The 20464-nt window shown below is 44.6% G+C and overlaps 1 protein-coding gene across 2 annotated transcripts in view; it reads right to left on the bottom strand.

The window, feature by feature from the left end:
• Positions 1-20464, bottom strand: part of LOC147233276 (beta-1,3-galactosyltransferase 1-like) — a 134483-nt gene that overhangs the window by 39549 nt on the left and 74470 nt on the right. For both annotated transcript variants that reach the window (XM_086147924.1, XM_086147925.1), the window contains exon 3: positions 11009-11089. The gene's annotated coding sequence lies outside the window, so the exon portion shown is untranslated. The remainder of the gene's footprint in view (positions 1-11008; positions 11090-20464) is intronic.

Raw genomic sequence — 20464 nt, 5'->3', positions numbered from 1 at the left:
AGTTTGCCCAGCCCTGTTATAGAGTCTCATAACCTTTCATTATCTCATTCGCTGGCCGTTATAAACATACAATCATTCAACCTCCCATTCACATGTCATGACAATGTAGGGTCTCCATTGAGCGTTTCGAATATGTTTAGACTGTGGGAAGACTAGGAGAACCCACACGAACATTGGGAGAACAAGCAGACTCCACACAGAAAGGCCCCCTGTGGGAATCAAACCAGGGACCTTCTTGCTGTGAAGGAAAAGCGCAAACCCCTTTCCTTAATTCTTCCACCTACCCCACTGTTGAGCTCCAAAGGACATTAAATGTTTAGATATATTGTCTCAGATGCATCACAAATCCAGTTGCAGTTAAATGTATGGCATGGAGGCAGAAAGGAGTTAAACGGAAACACATTTTCACTCCCATCCTGCCTTACACAATTTTACATACTGTATTCCGTAACCAGGAGACGGTATTAAAAGCCACACGCACACACAAACAGACACACACTTATTTACGACGGACACCGCTGTTGATATTTCCTCCACGATTCCTGGCAGTGAGTCTGAGATGCAGCATGGCCCTGAGGTGTTGTGTGTGTGTGTGTGTGTGTGCAGTTTTCTTCAACAAAGTGTGGCACTTCTTATAAGGTGTATTGCTAAAAGAGAAATTTTCCATATATATATTTATAAAAGAATCACACAGATGATTTTGGAGCCGGCAGCTTGTAAAAACAAACATGTACAGTAGGTGCTTGGAGAGTTCCTCCTCCGAGTTGCTTGATTCCGCAATAAAATGTGTCTGAATGACATTTATGGATGAGAGCGAGTCGCAGATAATGCATCTCAGTACGGAATTGATGCAAGTTATTACACATTGTTGACTAAAGCCGACTCTCCGTGTGATTTTCCAGCCTCTCCCACTCTTCAAGAGCTTGGGGATGCAGCCGCATTCACACCCTGAGCACTGTTGTCTCTGCAAAACCGAAATTACATCAGAAGGATCCGACGTTCGTCCTTTTGGATGTGAACGGCGAATCGAATTGGAGAGGTGCTGATGGTTAAACACGCAGGCTGGAAATGTCCAATACTACATGAAAGGGTGAATGGTTGCGTGTCTTTATATGACTTGTGAATAACCTTGAATGGTTGTATACCTCTATATAAAATTTTGGAATTAATGTTTGTATGGCTCTTTATGAATGAGTGACAGAGTGACCGGATTTATGTTTATATGACTTGCGAATGGTTGCACGGCTACATGACGAATGAATAAGCGAGTGAATTGTTGTATGTCTCTATATGTGGCCTTTGGGATCAACCCATCCAGGTTGAACGTCGCCTCTCACCAAATGACCGGTGAGACAGCCTTCGGATGATTTCAGGATAAGCCGTATAAATGAATGGATGAGTTACTGAATGTTCAGATATCAGACACCAAACAGGAAATTGTGTGTGGACATTCTTGCAGCAAAGCACCTTATTTACTCCCAGCAGCTAATTTAGCACGTTCTCCCCAACGCCATTAGAATTAACCTGACCTTCGGAGTGAGTCGGACGGAACGATTAATTCTGACTCGCTCGGGGGACCTCCATGTAGAAACCATCCATGGCTTCAAATCAAGAAAACAGCGATGGCCCAAAACACACTACCCGGTGGCCGGAGCAGTGACTAGGGTTCTTAATACGGGACCAAATAGAAAGATCCAACATGACGCTTGGCTCAAAATGACGAGATTAAAAAACAGGGATATTAAGAAGGACGAGGGGAAAGACACATTTTCACGAAGAAATTGTTGTCGTAAAGTGATACCTGATGTTTCTCCACCGACAGTGACGCGGGGCAGTACCGCACTGGATTTCCCCCTTGATAACAAGAATGGGTTTAAATTATGTTTCTAATTTAACCCGCAACTCTGCTGCAGCAGGAGCTATTAAATGACAAGCAAAATATTCATAAAAACAGGCTCGGTAAACATGTCAGATTAACTATCATCAAGTTTCACGGCGCTATCAACCCCTGTCTTCAGGGTCACGATGTTTTGAGCGTTTAATTTATGGATCCCGGTTTTTAATTAATTTCCGTCGACGGGTCCGAGGAGCAGTTCAAACCGACGGGGGGGGGGAGTCGATGGGACTCTGGTGCGTTTCCACTCCGACCCTCCAAGATCACGACTTTATTAAAAGTCGCCGCACGACAGCGGCAGCAAAAGGACATTATCTGGCGGGCAGAGTGCGGCGTTTAGCTGCTGCGGAGGCAGATATTTCCCCCCTGGGAGGCGGTCAGGAGCCGGAACTGTTAAAAATGAAAGCAAATGATGCGGTTGAATGGAAATGCAAGTTCAACGGATGACAACCGTGCACCATAAGTGCAAGAAATAAGCATAAGTATGAGACTGCACGTGAACCACTCACAGGACGACAAGGAATACTCGGCTTTAACCGAGACAAGCTCCTCGCTCATCGGCATGGCACCGCAGCTAAAAGGCTGACACAAAGAGTTTGGAGGCCTTGGGTGTCTTTTCACCGCCCCATGCACCAACCTCAAACACTTGATCTCTGGTGCGAACACAGGATTATAGAGAGTTTATCTTCTGGAAGGTAAGCCGTAAACTTCTGACAAGACCGGTGTGCTAAGGACGCCTCGGGCTGCGGCGGGGTCGGACGCGGGGCCACATCGTGGCGGTCGCACAGATACTACTGAGTGACAGGGGGATGAATGGCAGCCAAGGTGTTCGGCTCGGAGACAAAAATACGACTTCATCAGAAGAAAGCAGCTACATCTTCAGATATTAAAGGTGAGTTTCATACTTTACATCCAGATCTTGTGACCGGTGGCCTCCTTAAACAGTCGATTCTAAGGCAATTCTAAGGCAAGATTATTAGCTTGTATTGGTTGAGAGGCAGGTCTCACCCAATCATGGGGCCATATATGGAGATATACAACCGATATACATCATATAGACATATAACCATTCATCCTGCCATATGGAGACATGCAACCATTCACTCACTCATTTAAATGTCATATAGACGCAAGACAATTCACATCATATAAAGACATGCAACCATTAATCCTGTCAATTAGATACACAACGATTCATCCTGTCATACGGAGACGTGCAACAACCCGCTCAGTGATTCATGTCATATAGACAAAGAAACAGCACAGGACGTGTGACTCGAGCGCGTTAAACAACCATCATTTTACAAAACATTTCAGAAACATTTGCGGGAATGGCTGGTGAACACATGTACATGCACACACTAAAGCCTGTCATCTCTCATCGTCCATTTGACCGATCACTGTATATTTTGTAAATATTATATTTGTTATATTTGTGTTGCTGTTGTGTCTAACAATGTATGTCTTTTGTCCATTTCAGTGCCATGTTGACATCATGGCCGGGGGACTACAAATGGAAAATAGCCTCTTTGGCTAATTCTGGCCTTTTTTACTCATGTTTTATTCATGTGTTTTATGAAATTGCATTGTCCCCTTTTGAAATAAACTAATCTAATCTAATTTAGACACATAAGACAAGTCACTCTCAAATTCACGTCATATAGAGACAGATAAACATTCACCCTCTCAGTGATACATCTGGTCAATTCGAGGTGTCTGATGAGCCTCCTGCATGACATGCAACCATTCACTCTCATTCACATGTCGGATATCGACATAATAATTTATCCTTTATTAATCCCTATCGGGAAATTGGTTCTCTGCAATTACTGAATAATTGTCCACTTTACTCCTGACATTGGTCCAGAGCTGCTCCTCAGATCTGGATCCTCAACCTGAATGATCACGAGCAAGGGTTTTCATACACTCTATAATTCAAGCCGGCGAACATTTGTGCTTCTTGGTTTTCAAAAGCTTTAAATGAGCGAGTTTGTGAAATATAAAGCAAGTTTATAAGTGCTTAGTGTTTGCAATAATTAAAAAAAAAAAAAAAGAAAGGCGCAATGATTAGAAGGAAAATAAACATCAGCCTGGATTTTGCTCGAATATTCTCATTGGAAGAAACTTTGTTTGGCGGCAGAGCCCTGCTGCGCAGTTTCACAATCTGACTCACAGAATCCAATTTAAAGGCAGGAGAAGAAACGCGAGCGCCGGTCACCGGCTCAAGGATCGCCAGTGTCGGCGGTTTCACCCAGCCGCCTCTCTTTGTCAATATTCTCCCCCCTTGATCTCAACTTCTATTCCAACTCAGTGTTTTTTTTTCTGTTTTTGCCTAATGGGATTTGTTCTGCCGTTTTTTTCCGTCTCCGATTACCAGCAGCAAAATAAAAAGCAAATAAATCAGGTTGGGGTTTGAGGTGCTGTGCTGTAACGAGCGTCATTTTTTTTTTTTTTTTTTGGCGGGGGGGAAGGGTGGCGCCGCAGGAGAGCGCCTTGTCAGTCACCCGCTGTGTAGTAATGGGTTATGCTGGACTGTAATGCAAACAACATCAATGAGGAACCGGGGCAGACAAACATTGTTGCATTGGAAAAAAAAAAAAAAAAAGTTTCATTACGCTGTTTTACCCCCAAATACACTAATGGCCAATTATTTCTGATACTCTTTCCAGTGCAAAAGCTCGTCAGTGTTTTAAGCGGCAGATCCCCGGTGGACTCTGTCCTGTGAACTGCGCCGTTCGCCGAAGTTCTGCCACGAGAGCGCGAGTCGGCGTCTCCGAAGCGCTGACATTTGCAAGGCTGAATAATGAATAACACTTTTTCTTCGTTTTTTTTTTTTTTTTTTTTTTTTTTTTTTTTACGACAGAAGACATTTTTTTTCCACCCCGGTTCCTAATTGCTGGATGTCCAGGGTCTGCAGAGTATTATCTCCCCCAAACACAAAGGCCTGCATTGAGAAGGCCATTCAAGCCCGCGGTACCAAAAACCCTTCACTAAATCAAGTGCTGGTGAAATTATATTAGCTTGACAGGAGCAAAAAAAAAAAAAAAAAAGCCTAAAGCGGCCTAAAAATCATTTCTCACCCGTCAAAACAAATTAAGAGATGCTCGGCTGAGCGCGTTTGCGGGACTTTGACTGCAGCGGTGTGTTCAGGAGCACGGTGGCGATCGTACTCCGTGTTTTTTCCATTTGTTAGGGGCGCCATTGGCGCTGGCCTGACATTTAATGCATCGTTATAGCGAGGTAAGTTTGCGTTTAGCTCTAATTAAGAGGGGTTAGAGCGCTGCTGCGTACAGAAAACGGGACAGAAAGCGTTTCAGAAAACTGAAAAAACTGCTTATAAATCCTTTATATATATATATATATATATATATATCCTATATATATATATTGAGTGCCGTTTTGGTGGCGCAATGGTTAGCGCTTCAGCCTCACAGTATGAAGGACCATGGAGTCTCCACGCTCTCCCCGTTTCTGTGTGTGGTTGTTCTGGGTTCTCTGGTTTCCTCCCACAGTCTGAACACATGCAGGAAGTTCACTGGAGGCACTAAGTTGCCCAGACGTGTGAACAACAGGGTGAATGATTGTATGGCTCTACATGAAATAACGGATGAAAGTGATATTTTGTACGTCTTTATATGACATGTCAGTTAGAGAGTGAATGGTTGTTTGTATGTGTATATATATATATATATATACCGTAATCTCCGGACTAATGAGCGCACCTCAATATAAGCCGCACCGGCTAGCCGATCGCTATCTTGGGCTTCCTCCTGCGCACTAAAACCGTCAAAGTCGTCTTCTTCGGTGTCGGAGTTGAACAGACTCAGAATTTCCCGGTCATTTCATTGGTCCGATGTGACGAGGAGAAATGTTTAAGCGGCGTGAAGCTCGTTAGCTCCCCCCCCCCCCCAAAGTCCATATATTAGCCGCAGCGTTGTTTACGTGAAAAAAGTCGCGGTTTATCTTCCAGAAATTACGGTATATATATATATATATATATACATATATATATATATATATGACATGAGTAAGCATGTGAATGGTAGTGTGTCAATATATTGTGTGTGAATGAGTGAATGGTTGTTTGACTCTATACGCTGTATAGATGAGGGAGCGAATGGTTGTATGTCTCAATATGACGTGTGAATGAGCGGGTGAATGCTGTATGTCCCTATATGACACGTAATTGGGAGAGTGAATGGTTGTTTGTCCCTATATGTGCGAATGAGTGAGTGAATAGTTTATCTCTGCTGCTGTTTGAATTAGAGAGCGGATAGTGGAAGGTGTCTATATGACGTGTGAATGACAGAGTGAATGGTTGCACGATTCTTAAGACGTCTGAATGAGAAGGTGAACGGTTGTATATGAGGCCCAGGGTGAACCCCCCCTCCGCCAATGGCGGCTGGGATTAGCTCCAGCCCTTCCGCAACTTTGACTTCATGAATGAATGAACGAGAAATGGAATTCGCTCAAACCAACCTGAGCAGATGATTCAACACGGCTGGTCCCTGAGAGAGTAATCAAACCGAATGTAATTGTTATTTCTGTCAGTTTGTGTGTGTGTGCGCGCGCGTGTGTGTGTTTGGCTAATTAGCCGCCGAGATGCTGCTTGGGACGTCTGAACATGTGGCTGCCTTGGGGCTTGGACTCGACATATCGGTGACATCAAACAGAATGTGTGAGTTGCTTAGCGCGGAGGGTTAGGGGGGCATCGCCGAGCACCGCCATCCACACTTGTCAGGTGAGAGGAAAATACGAAAAGAAAAGATTAACTTTGCATATCAACAAGGAGGGGATAAAAGGAACCTCCGGCAGGTTCCAGCTGTGCGTGTTTGCATTCTCCTGTCTCGGTTATTGCCAGAATGAGCGGCGCCGCTAAAAACGAGAAATATGGATTCTCTGTAGAGAAGCAAAAACATAACTGAGAAGGGAAAGTTTTCAGATGCGCTTGAATCTGAGTTTGTACAACGTCATGGCGTTATTGCCCTGTGGGTTCATTGCAACGGATAGATTGCTATTACGGCAAAATTAGAGCCACGGAAATGAAACAACCGCTGAAATCAAACAATATGGTCATGCACACACATACAAACACACACATGAGCGACGGGGGAATTTTGACCAACGGCGCAGTGTCATAAGTTCAGCCTAAAAAAACATCTCTCGAGTTTTCTTAGCTTTGAGGAAGTTCCAATTCAGGAAGGCAAAACCAGCCGCTGGGACCCGACCCCAAGACCATGGGATTTTTGCCAAATCCAGCTTCGAGTCATCCCGGTCGATTCGGTGGCCTGCATGTACTGACAACATCCAGCAACAATGATTGTGAACGGCAAACAGCATGAGATGATTTCCTTTTTGCCGACGTGACAGTGCAGAGAAATGTGCCGACTCAGCTGACGCATCTTTTTTTCATGACGCTAAAAGCCGTCCTCCCTGGTTGTCAGAAAGAGGCCTTTCTGCACGATTCGGATGGACAGACGCACTCTTGAACTCATCTCGCGATATCTTACCTCCAAAAAAAAGAACAAAAAACAAACGGGCACGGAGGAGGATCATGAAAAGAAGCGAACAGCAAGAAAGAGACGATATGATAACCGGAGTGTATCTTCTCTGCATGTGAGGTCTTCTGTGCAGGTGTGTGTGTAGGTGCTGCCTCCCACCGCTTCCTAACAAAAATGTTGGGCTTAAATTTCTAGAGTTTCACAGTCGCAGACAGAAAACTGAAAGTCAGAAGGAAATCTCGGGAGTTTGACTTGAGTCCCGGCGTGCTCATACTTTTGGATCAATCTTTTCCTAGTCTCGGGTTTTGGCCAATATCAAACATGCGTGACATTATCACAAGTCTTTCAGTTTTTATGGTGACGTAACACAATCACCAACCAATAGATGAGCTATGACAAAATTGGAAAAAGGAAAATTGGTGGACAAACAATCACCAGAGTGTTACTGGCGGCAGAGACAGTATTTGTTGGCGGAACGGATGAACGGAAAAGGCGAAGGACGTCCCGATCAGTGTGGACCGTCCAAAAAGCGAAGCGGACGGTGGAGCTGCGGGTGGAACAGCCCGGTTTATAGGATGTCAACTCTGCACTGCATCACCGCTGAGTGGAGAAGGAAAAGTGATGGACTGAAAAAGCAGAGGCTCTGAAAATATCCAGTGGAAACCTGGCATTCGGCTAAAAACGCTAAAAACTAGTCTTTTGATATGAGCAGTTGGGTGTTGGGGATGTGACAAGGCATCCCAGCCAATCAGAGGGGCCGATATTAAACATCAGCACCCGCGCTCAATAGATCCGCCCGTTTCACCACGTAATTTGGGTTCAATATTTAAAAGGCTGGTTAGCATAACCTGTTCGCGGCCTCGTTGGTCAAGGAATCCCCCCCTTTACCTCCGCTGCCCCCGGCACTTCAAATGAAATGAAAAGGAAAATGAACAAAGCTCCCGCAGACTAAAAAAAAATCATTAATGACTCTTAATTATCTTCGCAGTTGCACCAAGTGATACTCCAGCCACGGCGGACGCGCTAATCCCCCCATGGCGGCAATGAGCAAATGTCATTATCGACATCTCTGCATTTAAATTTACACGCAGGCGGCAGGTTAGTTAAAGCGATACTCCAGACGTGGACGGTAACTAGAATAAATCCAGCGCTCGCATTAAGTGGGAGGCTAAATTAGAAAAACCTGCCGCGGCAGAGGCAGCATTTTCACTAGTCCGACAATTACATCCGCGATGTTTTAATTACATCGGGCTAATTGACAGCTAAAAGCTTAGGCGACAATACTCTACCCCTTGACTCCAAGCACCAGGGGTTCGGAGAAACACAGAGCCTCCTCTATCGCGATCACATTTTTGAACGCCGCTGGAAAGTTTTGAAAACGAGCTCTGACAATGAACTCAAGAAGCAAGATAGTGAACAAAAAACCGGCAGACGTCCCATTGTGCGACGATCCGGCGGGGCGGAGCCGGGAGAACGGCACAGTTAGGCCTTTTTTATGGTGTTTATTCATTGAAACGTACTTTACTGGCATTCCAATTTGTTATGGTAGGCTTTATCTCGGCAATTGATTGCTTTTTAATAGTCCGGAACTACTCAGCTGGTGCGAGATGTCAATGCGGCGTCACTGAGACAGAGGAGGAGGTTCAACTTGATTGAGAAATAACGAGCGGGTGTTAAAATGCAAGAAGGGCTCCGCACGATGTTTACATGATAATCAAATAGCAACACATTTTAATTGATTTCAATGCGTAATGAATTGGAGGATTCGTGCGATAAAAAGTATCAGCAAGAAGGAAAAACGTAGGAGAGTGTAAGGGAATGAGTCAGGGATGAAAATGTGGAGGAGGATGAACGGGATCAGGGTCCATTAGACGGACGGCATGTATTAGATGTACCGGAGATAAAGTCAGACTAGTGGACATGGACAGAGGAGGGAGGAGCTCTGGAGAAAGACCAGAGAGATTTATGGATGGATGGAAAGCTGGACATGGAGTTGGTTGGTGTTAGAGGAAAGGGTGAGATGGGGGCAGATGATTGGCTCTTTGTGACCCCTTAAGGGAGCATCCAAAAAGAAACGAAGAGGAAGTCTGGCCTTTACGAAATTCAAACCGGAATTACCAAAGTCCCCTAAACAACGACCCTTGTGATGTCCGACCCTATGATTTTTTTCAACTGTTTGCGGATGACACCGTTAACTGCGGTGCCGGCGTCCCGTGACGCTAGCGCTGAAATGCTAACCCGAGAGGCTAACTCAGACTCGGACCTTCTATTTGACAATCGTTAGGACAGCAAACCAACGAAGACTGGACAATTTATGAACATGTTCGGGAATTGACAAGTTCCGAATTACAAGACTGTCTCAGAAAATTTGAATATTGCCATAAAATAATGCAATTACAAAAACAAAAATGTCATAAATTCTGGATTCATTACAAATCAACTGAAATATTGCAACCCTTTTGTTATCTTAATATTGCTGATTATGGCTTGTATCTTAAAAGTCAAAAATCCTATCTCAAAATATTAGAATATCATGAAAAAGTAATTTTTGTTTTTTTAATTGCATTACAGAAGATAAAGAACTTTAGTCCTGTAGGAGCTGATGTTCAAGGTCCGCCAAAGCCAGCTGCAGCTACAGCTAGTCTATTCATTTTTAAGCGTGTTTCTTTTTGAATAACTTTCAGGGTTTGACCGGGAAAGGAACTGTTCCGGCAAACAGGAGGTTCGGCGAACCTGCACACGGGCGTGAATCCCACAGAGGGAAAAATTTAATTCTCAGCGTCGCTCATTAAAAACTTACATGACCCTGCGTGTGAGGCATTATACTGTATGTTACGGCAGCACCGGATGTGTCCTGCAGAGCCGGCGTTAAATTACATGGAGTGCGGTGTCGGAAGGCAGGTCATTACGTCGAGTGGCAGATAATTCTCACTCATATTTGCAGAGACTTGTTCTACTCCCTCCTCTCATTTCATGCACAATAACCTCCTTAGATGAAGGGCTTATGTACTGGAATGATACAACGCAAGAAGCACTGCTGAATATTTTACAGCATTTCCATATTAAATTTTTAATTACATTTTAAATGGAGAGATATTTAGAGATTCCTTTAAACCACTTACATCAGAAGATTCTAATATGATCGTTGCGCGTTGAATCTATTCGAGTTATTTTTGTGCAAATACACCCCCCCCCTCCGCCACCAGCGACACTTCCACTCCGCCCGAAAAAGCCTTTAAGCAGATTTGTTCGCGACAGATTTAAAACACATGTTTGCACCACTCCAGGCTGTTGTTCCCTGGTTCCAAAAGATGGGTGAGAGCGCTCGGCTGCGGGAAAATACTGCGGTAATTAAATCCAAGTTGTGGATACAGGGAAGGGGAGTGTTTGCACATATTACGAACCCCCCCCCCCCCCCCCCCCCCCCCAAAAAAAAAAGAAGAAATCGAACATTAAGCGTTGTCGAGGAAGAGACTCCGCCGGGGCTACAACTTTGGATGGAGCTGACGTGAATAGCTCTCAAACAGGCTAATATCTAGTCCGAGGGAACTCATTTCAGCATTTTTGTATCCATTCACTCAAAAAAAAAAAAAAGGTTTGTATGTTCACTTACTGTATTGAGTCCTGTGGTGAGGATAATTCTTTTCTTCAGGTGGGTAGTACTCACCGCCTCCCAGCCTGGTATTGATCAGCCCTGGGGAAAAAAAAAAAACACCCCGTAAATAATCTTTGATTGTCTATAAGTGATATTTCAAAGACTCTAAAAGTCTAAAATTCATTCATCAGGGTTTCTGCAGGTATCAGCTTATCTAATTTAATGCTTTTAAATGCCCTTTTTAATACCACTTAGCGCAAATTTAATGCCCATGTCCGACTGCAGATATGTTAATTTATCTAATAATGGTAATCATTTACATCTAGTTTAGAATGGAACTAAAGACATGGATTTAATTTAGTATGATTAGTGCGTATTTATTCGTTTGTTTCCTTTTTGCTCAAACTCCGGTGATGTAACTTCATGCACCAAAAGAACACCTGCCGTGAGTAATAGCCTATTAAAGAGTTCCTCTTGTCGATCATCACACTATTCCAATCAAAGCTATGAAATGTTTATATGGCTGGATCAAAATAAATTGCAAATAACAATGCTTTTTACCATCAAGTGTATTTAAAGTTTCAATGCCTCCAGATATGGAATTTTTGATACAATTAAATTTTGCCCAAACATGTTTAACGACTTTAAATGGTTTTTAATGACCCGCAGAAAACATATTCATTCATTATCTATAAACCTTATCCTGCCTTCATGATCACCCATTCTGGCTGTCATTGGGTCGATGACACAACCACATATTCGGACATCTTATCGAGACATCCAACCACCATCCTCTCATTCATGAGAATGAGAACAACTTTATTTATCCCGAAGGAAATTGTTGTGCCAGAGTTTCAAGCAAAAACATACCAGTAATCGCCATTTAGATTCAAACAACTATTCACTCCCTCATTTGACCATCATATAGAGACATAAAATTCTCCCCCTCATTCCCACATGCAGAGTCATTCAGCCTCCTTCAGCTTCTCTTTCACCTCCTCAGTGTTTTCCCTCAAAGTTCTCGTGTCCAGAGGGACGCCGGCCACGTCTTCAACCCTTTCACGGACACCCGCTTCCCAACAAACAGCACGGAGCCGCGGAGCCATAGATCTTTTCATCTACTGTGTGCATTTGACAAACATTGTCGGGATCGGTGAGGCTTTGCCGTGCGCGTCTTTCGGAGCCCGTTTATTTTCTGATGAAATGGAGCGTTAATTCATTGAGGCTTTGCCAGTCACAGAGGGGAAACAACGGAAAGAAACGTAGACCGTCAGCGTTTCATTTGAGAGTTATATCACGAGGCGGCTGAGCAGCCGGTGCTTGGGGTAAATACATGAATGCAATGATCAGTGGAAGGCGGGGGGGGGTCTCCAAAAAATGTTTTTATTTTGCCATTTCAGCTCCAGCTCAGCCACATCAGCAAGACTCCAAAACAAAGGAGATGGGAAACAATGTGGGAGTCGGTGAAGAAGGAGAGGTTAGCGGGGGGAACTCGTACACTTCCTATTTGATACGGGGTTTTATCCTCCAGCTTGCCGCCGGCATTGGATCCTACGGTGGTGCGGCGAACAGGAAAGCAAAATAAAGGAGAGCGGTCTGAATGACAATGAAAACCACAGTTTTTTCCTGTAAAATAACCAAGAGGATGACATTCATCAGCCAATAGCATTTACTCAGACCAACAGCAGCTTCCCAAAAGTGGAAAATGTACGATTTTGCGCACAAACCTCCTTCAGGAGCCCCCCGGGGCAGCCGCCATCCAAACCCTACTGAGGCTGCAATAACAACCATTTTCTTTGCCTACTTTTGTGAAGCAAAAACAGGAAAAAGAGTGTGATGCCAGCTCTGTTAGATCGGTTAGATCCTGAGCTGCCTTGGGGTTACAGGAGGTCCTTCCCTTACGACTTGCGTCGGAATTATTTTGGAACTCTGTTCCTGCAGTGCGACGTACTGCGATTTTCATCATAATGCCATCCATACATCTTAAGTTGTGACAAAGAGTCTGGTAAACTATCATCTCACACCGGCTCTCATCTAAAGATTAAGTCGGAGTCTAGGCTGAGATGTTACAAAGACTGTGGATCTCAAATCTGAAGACTTGAAAAGACTTGTGGAAATACAAAAACTAGATACTTTCAGCAATTTTTTTCTCACCACGCAAGGAATTTGCAGAGCCTCTGCTATTTCAGTCCATCGCTTTTCTCCGCTACTCTGTCGAGATGCGTTGGACATCGCATAAGTCGGGCCGTTCTGCCCACAGCTTCACCATCCGCTCCCTTTCTGGATACTCCGCTCGCTTCGGGACGTCCTTCGACGTTCCTGTTCATCCATACCGCTCACAAGTACCGTCTCTGTCACCAATACCGCTCTGGTGATAGTTTGTCTACAAGGTTTCCTGTTTACGGTTTGTGGGAGCTCATCTGTTGGTTGTTAATTGTCTTAAGTCACTATATAGATTGAAAGACTCTGATATTATTGGAAGCCCAAGACTTGGAAAAGACTGATCCAAGACTGCTCAGTTTACCACTTTATGCTTCATGACATAGAGCACTATGACTGCAGTAAGACTAAAGATGTCTTTCTGACTTTCAGGTTTAAGTCTGCAACTGTGAAGTCAGAAGGTGTAACATATCAGAACAACGCAAAAGACAACACACATGAAAGACTACAGTATAACCGGTGAATGTTAACAAGCCGTCCTCGTGTGACAACGTATTCCGACTAGTTCTTGCTCGAAATTAGTTTTAATCGATAGAAAATCAGAACGATGGAGCGAGACTTTCTCGATAAAGTTATGGGCAATGGCGATGTAACCGGGACACCAAAAACAGAGGACTCCCGGTAAAGATCTTCTCGCCTTTCACGAGATCGTCAAAGTCTGGAAACCCGAATTCACTCTTGGACTTGTACATTAAGAATGGTAAATGACAGGGGATTCTGACCCAGGGTTTCTGGTTTGATTCCCTTTACACGTGATTGTTCGCTGCTCAAGGCACCGACAATCCCGACTGCTCTCCTGGCGCCGGGCATCAATGACGGTTCAATGCAGGGGAGAAACCTCACCGGCATTTTGCTACATTTAACTGAATGTGACTGAATAAAGGGCGCTGTTCCTCATAGAAATGAGGCCACAGTGACCATCAATGAGGCAGAGAGAGTTAAAAGATTAAAAAAAATAAAACAAAAAGGGCAACAAACAGTGGTGCGTTTAAAGGCTGAACAGGTAAAAGCCAGCGGCGGGTCGCCGCCTCCATGTAACTGCTGAGTGTTAACGTGCGGTGAACACGCCCGCCTGTACGGATCACAGACGCTCAAACACACACACACACACACACATACACAAACAAACACACACACACGCTCCCTTCATGATCTTGCTCGGCTCTCTAGTCTCTGGGTTTGAACATCACACCCCCGCCCGCCCCAATCTAATCCCAGAATAGTGACGGTAATATGAAGAATAAAGATGACACCAACTCCACGTGCACATTGGAGACGTTTCTACATCGCCCGTCACGCCGGGGGACCTTTTTCTTAAACGCCCAGCACGGAAAGATAATATCCGAAACATACTTCTTGCAAAAACTTATGCGGGAGCCGTCTGGCGGGGCCACCATCCAAACCTGAATTCTGCAACAATAATAATTACCTTTTTTTTTCCCCCCTCTTTCACAAAGCCAGAACTGGAAAGGAGTGCGATGTCTGCTCTGGACGGGGTTCGGCCCTGAGCTAGCATGCTAAACTACCTTAGGGTCATATATCTTCTCACCTTTAACAGAAAAAATGTGACGCTAACAGTCAAATCCGCTTTTATTTGTTTATGCATCTGTATATAAAAATGTGTGCATAACCTTTTTTGACCGCTTTGTCACTTTTATTGGTTTCATTCTTATCGTTTATTTTAAATTTGTATTTGTGTATCGAAAAAATGTCTGTACATTGTCCTTGAGTGTACTATTATTATTAATCATGATTATAATTATTACTATTAAATCAGACACTTTAGCAATGTAAAGCGAAAAAAAATATGCGTTTAAGCTTATATTTAAATAAAAATAAGAGTGTGTTTGTATGTGTGCTTGTCATCAGTGTGCCTCCCCTGGCCAGAGAGGACTCCTATATCAAGGTGAGAGAATTCGCTGCATCAGTCCGTCCTGGCAGAACCCCCGCCCTCCCCACTTTTGTCGTTTCCACTTCAATTACAGCCTCCTTCACAACGGGAGCCGACACTGCACTGTGTCTTTTCAAACGTCCCCCCTGAAAGACGAACCCTGTACGCCGGGGTAGGCGGGGAGTCTATGTATGTGCAACTGATGCCCAGCTGATCCAAAGGCGGAGGCACCTTGATAATTACGTTTCGAGATATGTGTGTGTGTGTGTGTGTGTGTGTGTGTGTGTGTGTGTGTGTGAGAGCCGAGATGTTTAGCTTTGCGATCCCTTTGGTGACGCCCTTCGTTGGGGGGCCAGGGGTCTCCCATCAGCAACGCTCCACAGGAAATTGTAAATTGCCAAGGTGTGTGTGTGTGTGTATGTGTGTGTGTGTGGGGGGGGGCATGACACTTATTATTCTGAGGGCATGATTGGCGGGTGGTGTGGGTGTATATGTGCATGTGTGTGTGTATGTGTGTGCACGCATGGCAGAGCCGCCTCAGGGTCAGGTTGGCTGCTGGACTTTGTAATGATGGGAAGCTCCTGCGGGGGGAAACAGAGGACCTAGAAAGCAGAGCGTCATCTTTTTGTGTGTGTGTGTGTGTGTAGGCGTGTGTGTGTAGGCGTGTGGTGGAAGGAGCAGTAAGCGGGGGCACATTTGCAAGTTGAGCAAGGTCAGAGCCGGGCCTCGTCGCTCAGTGTCAAAATAGAGGACTAGGGTGGGGGTGGGGGTGGGGGTGGGGGGGGTAGGTGAGCGTAAAGGGGGGGCAGCATCGTGGTCTCCACATGGGGGCCCCAGGGATCCGAGCCCTTGGTAAGCCCTTGAACTTCCCTCCCTCCTGCCTGGTCACAAACAAAACAAAAGGAGGCCTCCTATGAGGCAGCCCTCCAGACGGGAAGAAGAATATGACGGATAAGTCTGGAGCTCTGGTGTGATAATAGGAGGAGCAGCTGCTATTAATCTGACAAATGAATTTAATTCCTGAGGAGGAGAGGATGGATCAACCATTTATCTATCGCACGATCTATAATGTTGCTTTGACGATCCCGGGCGTCCACGGCAGCTCCCCTTCCCCAGCCCGTTTAATCGGGGAATGAAGGGACGGTTGGAACCAAACTCAGGTCCGACGCGCACGCATGATTTACATCCAGCGAAGGAAAGAGCGCGACCTTTCGGAGGGAAGACGTACATCATATCGGACTTTCTTACGGGATATTTGTTACATCGCAGACTGGTTGGGAGAAAACGAGCAATGACGATTTTGAGCGTCTCACAACTGGGGTCATTTTCGTTGGGAGTTACTCTTTCCTCACGGTTACTGTTGCTATCGTAACATTTATTTCCCTTTAGAGTGTTAACCCTGTACAAATGTGATAGGATTGGACTCAGATAAATTTGGTGATTTATTTCCGAAATAATTTTTTTCTGAATTCACTTATTCATAATTTTTACCAACCAACTGTTGTTGGGTGGGAGGTGGGCCGGTCCATCACAGCACATCTTACAACCATTCACCCTCTCATTCATACGTCATATAAGGACTTAAAACCATTCACCCTCTCATTCATACATCATATAAACACGCAACCACTCACTCTTTCATTCACTTGTCATCTAGAGATAAAGAACCCCTCCCTTTCGTTCACAAGTTCTATGCAGACACATTCACCCTGTCATCTATACATAATCTAAAGACATAAAACCATTCATCCTTTCATCCACTGTCCTGTATCAAGTGGACGGGAACGCTGGATCCAGACTCTTAATGCAAAGCCTCTGTTCACTCAATAATGTAAAGACTCGCTAATTTATTTAAAGTGGCTATGTGACTGCGTGGCGGAAAGAAAAAACGCTTTACGTAACGTCACCTTGTCCTCAAGGTCACGAGTGTGTGTGTGTGTGCATGCATATGTGTCTGTGTGTGTGTACGTGAATTCCCCCGGAGGGAGCAGATTGCAGCAGGAACTGCCCTATTCCTTTTAAATCTGCATTGTATTTGACGCCGGCCGTCTCCGATCCGGATGTCTCTGCCGACTCTAATCGAAGTTGCGGCGACAAAGAGCATCCTTGTGTGGTGCAGGACTGCCGAGGCCCACAGCTGGAGCGGCGGAGCATTTCCCCTTCAACCCAAATTAGCCTCCAACCGCTTTTTACATAACATACCACCAACACAAAGTACTTAGTATGCTGTGCAACCCACTAAGAGTCACCAGAGACTGCTACAAAGCCTGCACTCCCACGGATAGGAGAAGGGAATATGTGTGTGTGTGTGTGTGTGTGTGTGTCGCTTCAGTGAAGAAAAAAAAAATCATTTTGGGCAGAACTTTTGACGCTTAGTCCATCTTCCTTGTGGAATTACATGTAGCTCGGGCACGAGCGAAATACGCCATAAATACACAAATTCAGATTTGCCAAGGAAATGCCGCTGCTCCTTCTACAACCACAGATCATGAAAAATAACTGATTTAGGGGATACATTTTTAACAGACGGCTTTGCCTCTTTAACAAAAAAAAATCTATTTTTTTTTTTTATTTTCTAAATCGGCTCAACACACTTTGATACCAAAGACATTGAATTACATTTTTTTTTTCTTTTTTTAAATTTGCATCTGCTGTCATTACATGTGTGTGTAATAAAATAAATCATTTTGAAATCCATGCATTTTAGTTTATGGGGATGCGCCGAGCACAATGGGCTCGGTCAGGGCAAAGCCTCAAGCTCTGCAATCCCTGACTCAATTCTCACATGAATCGCGGCTATTCAAGAAGAGCGGGCTGTGTGTGTTTGTGTTGTGTGTGTGAACCCCTGCAGGAAGCAGGAAGCGGAAGCTATGCAAAGAGGAGCGGCTGCAAACCGTCCGAGTCGACATGGACGATGGGGCTCAAGCTGGCGGGCGTCAATTTGAAAGCATGTTATCAAGCACTTCCATCTTGACCAATCAAATCAAATGTCCTTTACTTTTATTTTTGATCTTTGTAAACCATGCTGATGATAAATTAGCATGTTTTTTTTAGCATGGTAAATTTTCCTCGATACTACATCAGACACCTTTTGCTGCATGTATGTGTCTTCCAAAATTGTTTCCATTTTCTTTTCATCAACCGACAGGAAAACCCAGTTGGAAAGCTGCTCCCGGTGGTGCAGCTGAAACAAACCCTGGCGTTATATCTCTTTGAGTGTAAAAGCCTCATTTCAGTTGTATCGTGATGGTGCTTGTGCCTGAAAACGGACGTAATGGACGTAATGCGTAAACACAATGGGAGATTTTAAAACGCCTCTGTCACCATAGAGACGAGGAAAATGCAGCACTTTGAGAACAGGCATGCACACTAAGGTTGCAGTCAATTGCCATGCATGGGTGAGTTGACAACAACAATGGCCGACTCCGGAGTACTCTATAGTACTTAGATCAACAATGTTTTCTTGGAATGTACCTGCCTTGTGGTTCAGGGTCACCACAAGTAGTACCGCCACCTCATTGGTCCATACAAATACTATAATAATAATAATTTATCCTTTATTAATCCCCTGTGAGGAAATGCAGTCTCTGCAACTACGCCAGGGGAGCAGTTAGGGGTTCAGTGTCTAGCTAAACAACACTTGGACACACTAGGACGAGCCGGGAATCAAACCAGAAACGTTCGGTCCAAAAGACGATTGCTCTATCTCCTTTGCCATGCCGCCTCCCAAAAAAAAAAAGCTGGTCAAGGAGAAGTGAGAGAGAGGGAGACGTCGCAAAACGCACGGCCATCGGACCAGCCAAATACGCAACATCTTATCATTATTAGTGCTAACATCCGCTGTAGTTCCCCTGTTTGTTATTGCACCCAGACCAGAAATGCCTCTGCGCAAAAATGTTTAGGTTCATCACAAAATCACAAAGCCAACTACTGGCCCGGCATGCGTACAACAGCAATTCTGGTCTTCATGGAGATTCCTGCTGTCTACATGTGGAAAAAGGTGACGGAGAACAGACAGTCATCAGGTAAACAATAAAGTAGACGAGACAAAGGCTAATCAGTTTTAGCAACCAAATGCTTCTCCTTTGGTGAAAAATAGAGGAAAATATTAAGGCTGTTCATCAGATACTTTGGGAAACATCCCATTCTGAGTCCTGGGAGAAGATGGACAGATGTGCATTTCTACAACTGGGGAGTCAGTATCTTGCAAAAGGCCACTTCGGTAAGCAGACACGAAGGGGCATCCTTCCGATCGAAAGGTTGAAGGTTGACGCACGCTTTACTAACGCAGCCCCTCTTCCATTTTCGGATCATTGGCGCCAATTAGCATTTCTGTCCCAGATTTGAGGATTCTTGATCTGCGGCGAACTTGCTGTTTAACCGGACGATTTGATTTGACAGTTGTTTTTGAGGAAAGGTCAGGAGCTCAGCAAAAATCATTAGCAATGATCCTTCCAGGACTGAGTTGATCAATATCAATCCTAGATGTTTGGGAAACAGTGCAGGGCTGTGGACTAACACCTGCCACCGGGTTCTGGTTGGATTATCCAATTGAACAAAGCGGTTTGTTCACCGCCAGTCTGTTTGAGGGCAACCTGAGTCGTCTTCTTCATGCTCAAAGCTTGGATGAAACGCCTGCTGTCGCAGACAGGCGTGGTATTTCTAAGATATGGAAATTATCACACTTTTTTTTATTTTCCTCCTATTTCCCTTCGGGGGATTCATTGTGTAAACCTTTTGTTTGTATGCGAATGTCGGAAGCGGTTTTCTAAAGAGAAGTGCCTTCGGGGATCCTCTGAATTGAACAAACTATAGGAGGCAGCTCCTTTCAGTAACGGGGTCAGAGCAGGTGCACGGTGGACTTTCAGACACTGTCAGATGATCTGACAAGCACTTAAGGTAAAGCATTGTGAAGCCTTCAGTCCTGGTAGACAGCGAAATAGTTACTCTCACCTGCTGAACTTCACACAACTTACAACGGCGCAGAGACGGCAGCCAATGATGGGGGTTTGACAGCCTGTGGACATGGGAACGCGTCAGACAACCACAGAAAATAGATAGCGAAAAGAAAAATTGCTCTAAATGGTAAATAGTCTCCATTTATGAAGCGCTTTCCTCACTCTGCTGGTTCAAAGCGGATTATAATTAGCCATTCATCCATTCACAGATGTTACATCTGTGTTACATCAAGTTGTTTCCATTGGAAACAACTTGGGGTTCAGCATTTCGCCTAAGGTCACAAAGGCAGGAGGAGACAGGAATCGAACTAACAACCTTTTAATCAGAGGTGTGCCGGCCCTGCCAAACAAAACTCAACATAATGATAATGCCACGGATTGCTGGATGGGGCATACCAGGTCCTT

The sequence above is a fragment of the Fistularia commersonii genome, chromosome 6 (genome assembly GCF_037954325.1).
Source record: "Fistularia commersonii isolate RoL2024-O1a breed Wild chromosome 6, RoL_Fcom_v1.0, whole genome shotgun sequence".
Classification (NCBI taxonomy): Eukaryota; Metazoa; Chordata; class Actinopteri; order Syngnathiformes; family Fistulariidae; genus Fistularia; species Fistularia commersonii.
The sequence above is the reverse complement of the archived record's forward strand: the minus strand, read 5'-3'. Positions and strand labels throughout refer to the sequence as shown.